This window comes from Euleptes europaea, chromosome 3 (genome assembly GCF_029931775.1).
Source record: "Euleptes europaea isolate rEulEur1 chromosome 3, rEulEur1.hap1, whole genome shotgun sequence".
NCBI lineage: Eukaryota > Metazoa > Chordata > Lepidosauria > Squamata > Sphaerodactylidae > Euleptes > Euleptes europaea.
Window position 1 is genome coordinate 58,243,605 of NC_079314.1, and position 4,093 is coordinate 58,247,697.

Genomic DNA, 4,093 nt, shown 5'->3' on the forward strand with positions numbered 1-4,093 from the left:
TGCTGTTGTGGTGATGACACTTTGTTTGGAGATAGATGATATGGAGATGTGCTGCTTTTATGCCTCTGGCAGGGTTTTGTTTTGTTTTTTGCTGGCTTTTTAAATGATTTTGATCCAACCAGTTTTTTAGCTGATGAAATAAGGAGGGTGCGTTCATGGCCAGAGAGTGTGGTTTGAAATCTGGCACCTCCAATTTAAGAAAGTAATTAGTGGGTTCAATTTACATTATATCTTTATCTTGGCGTTATATCCTATGCCTCACATGTAATAATCAACAGCCGTATAGCATCCATTGTATGTTTAGCAACCTTAACTTTCATTATAAAAAGTGGATTATGGCGCTCCTTAGTTGGTTGTAAGAAGGATGGCATAATTAAAATAGACACGTATAACTTATAGTTTGTTGAAAATTAATTTGATAGCTCTTGCCAGTTTATTGTCCCTGGGAATAACAAAAGATGTAATGTGATATCTTTTATTGGCATAACTGTTGTTAGAGTCCGAATACATAAGCGTTTGGATTATACATAAAGAACTCCAAAGGGTAACCATGTTAACTCGGTGCTGCCAAACAATGAGGTATCATGTGGCACCTTTAAGACTAAACTTTTGTGACCCCGAGACCCCTGTGCCAGATGCATGCAGTAGGAACCTCAGTGAATAGAAATACAGAAACACAGGGTGGTTGTTGCTGTTGTTGTTTTTTACAAAGTAAGGCCAAACTGGTAAGCCATGCAATATATTCGCATGCAGAATGAAAACAAAAGTGAAATCCAGTGGAAAGAGTAAACGATCCATTTAGAGTGAGTGGGACCAAATTCTAATTGGTGATGAACTGGTAAAAACAGCCCAGGTCAGTGTGGGCTGTGTCAACCTCTGCTGGCTTCCTCCTCATTGATGTGGTTTATGGTAAAAATAGAACTTTACAAAATAGAAAGAATGTCTGCTCAGTTATGAAGACATCAGCATTGATTGCAAGTGTATATAATTTGTTTTTCCAAGTCAATTCATACAGACAAAAAGGTCCCAAGGACCCTTAGAGACCATCTGGTTCATTGTAGCATTATGACTCATGTTTATGCCACAGTGAACCAATTAATCTTGTAAATGACATTATACTTTCTGCCATGTTGTTCTGGTTATTTTTACAGACGTTGTGTTACCTCAGTATTAGCTGTAGTATTAATAATAATAAAAATAGTGGTTTAATCACATTTCTTACCATTTCAAACACATCCATTGCTTCATTGACCAGAAAGCAACATGTTATCATTAATAACTGAAGGAGCTGAAAATATCTGTTCTGCACTGTGCCCTTTATCTTTGGTAAGACAGCAAATGAATATCCATACCCTGAAACATATTAAAGCTATTGTGCAGATTTTCTTATATGACATGGGCTGAGAATTCAGGAAGGGAGTGGTCTCACTGAGAGAAGTACTCACCCTTAGGGAACAAGCTGTTCTTATCTGCAACCTAATTTTTTGTGCATGTTCATACAAGATCTTAGAGACTGCTTGGTTTCACTCATAGGAACATCTAAAGCATTGTATGCAAAGCAGATTAACTCACCTTTAATATATTTCTCCTTGACTGTGTGTTCACTTGTTGTTTGGGAGACCATGGTATGTTTCTGAATATGTCTTTTGGTGCCTGAAAATATTCTAACTCCTGAATTTTTCTATTCTAGGCAGTAACCACTAGGCTTCAATGAACTCCAGCTACAGCTATGAGGATCACCCAAAAAAGACTTCCACCCTATCCTAGATATTGCCTAATTTCAGCTATGTAGACAAAAAAGATCTGTTTTACACCCTTTAAAAATAATTTCATGCCAATCAGCCACCCAAGCTGAGGATCTAGCTACATGTTATACATAAATGCATGTGAGAAAATCCTGATGACCACATTTCTTAGGAACAAACAGGTTTGGGAAGAGGCCTTGGACTAGGGACACTGGTACTTAACCCTTAACTCGTATGCCTGTTCCCCCCTTCAAAACACTCCCAGGCCACTTTTCCTCTTTCAGGTTTCCAAATATTTCCAAAACATTCATTTGAAACTCCACAGATAAAAAGCAATGTGAGAAGGGCAATTTGAAGGAAGAATTGTCAGGAAAAGGGTTAATTCTCCTGAGAGCCAGCATGGTGTAGTAGTTAGGCGCTGTGGTTTGGAGTGGTGGACTCTGATCTGGAGAACCGGGTTTGATTCCCCACTCCTCCACATGAACGGCAGAGGATAATCTGGTGAACTGGTTTTGTTTCCCCACTCCTACACTTGAAGCCAGCCGAGTGACTTTGGGCTAGTCACACTCTCTCAGCCTCACCTACTTCACAGGGTGTCTGTTGTGGGGAAGGGAAGGTGATTGTAAGCCAGTTTGAGTCTTCCTTAAGTGGTAGAGAAAAGTGGCATATAAAAACCAACTCTTCTTCTTCATCACTGATTCTCTGCATTAAATCTCCTACCCAAGAGACATTTTTTTACTTGAGATATATTCATATTCATGTAACATGTAGTTCCCTCCAAGAGACCAAAATCACACATGCATTTTAAAACACTTTAATTACTCATTAATCTTCCCCTGCTCAATCACCACAATTTGTAAATTATGCTTTTCCCACTACAAATGTCATCACAGCTGTTACAAGCTAGTGCAGGTGAAGACACTTTCGCACCCATCCTCCATACTGTTCTGTACTGCCCTAAATTCAACTCTGTGCAATCCCACACTAGTTTACCTTGCCACCATTCCCTGTACTTGCTCCCTACTCTCCAGCAAAACTGACAAGACTGTAGGAAACCTATTTCTTTTTTTTTAATTAAGGTATTCTTGTGCATGGCCCTGACTTGGATGGCACAGGCTAGCCTGATCTCAGAAGCTAAGAAGGGTCAGCCCTGCCCCTACCCTCTTTTCCTTTCCTGTATTCCCATTCAATATTAGAAACCAATAAAAATATTTACAAAAAAAAAAGAAGGGTCAGCCCTGGTTAGTAATTGGATGGAAGACCATCAAGGAATACCAGGGTTGCTAGAGAGCCAGCGTGGTGTAGTGGTTAAGAGTGGTGGACTCCAATCTGGAGAACCAGGTTTGATTCTGCACTCTTCCATATGAGCAGCGGACTCTAATCTGGTGAACCGGATTGGTTTCCCCACTCCTACACATGAAGCCAGTTGGGTGACCTTGGGCTAGTCACAGTTCTCTTAGAACTCTCACAGCCTCACTTACCTCACAAGGTTTCTGTTGTGGGGAGAGAAAGGGAAGGAGATTGTAAGCCAGTTTGATTCTCCTTTAAAAAGGTAGAGAAAATCAGCATATAAAAACCAGCTCTTCTATGAAGAGGAAGGCAATGGCAAACCACCTCTGTTAGTCTCTTGCCTTGAAAACCCTACAGGGTCTCCATAAGTCAGCTGTGACTTGACAGCACTTTAAACACACTTTTGTGCATGAGGGCAAGTATTCACACATGCCTTTTATATCTACCCTCCGCTATATATGTTTTCTGCTCTTTGTCTCCTTTCATTTAATTGAACCTGCCATAGCCTGGGGAAAGAAATATCAGGTAGGCTATTTCTTTCCTGTCTTTTTGAAAACAACCCTGCCCTCTCTCTACACTGAAGACATCTATCTCATCACCTTTTTCAAGACCTCTGTTTCCAACAGGAAAAATGTTGACTGCATAACTTAAACTACGATTTGTTTTAAATTTCAGATCAACCTAACTTTTTAATTTAAATTTGGATCAACCTGACTTTTTCACTCTGTCTCTCATCTAAATCCGCTCTGTAAACCAGCACCCATTACTCATGCCTTTCGCCTGTGCGGGACTCATGATTCCCAGCATAGCCTTTTTGGTGGTCAAAGGGAACTCTCTTTGGGCCCAGCCTTTCATCAGACCAGTGGTCCATCTCATCCAGCATCCTGCCTCAGTGGCCACCAGTTTCTCTGGAGGGCTAACAACAGGGCATAAAGGCCAAGGACTTCTCCTAACATTGCCTCCTGGCACAGGTATTCAGAGGGAATGTGGGGGTTCTCTTTAGTGTTTGTTTCTTCTTCCCAGAATGCAAGTGCTATAATCTAACACCTGCAGCAATC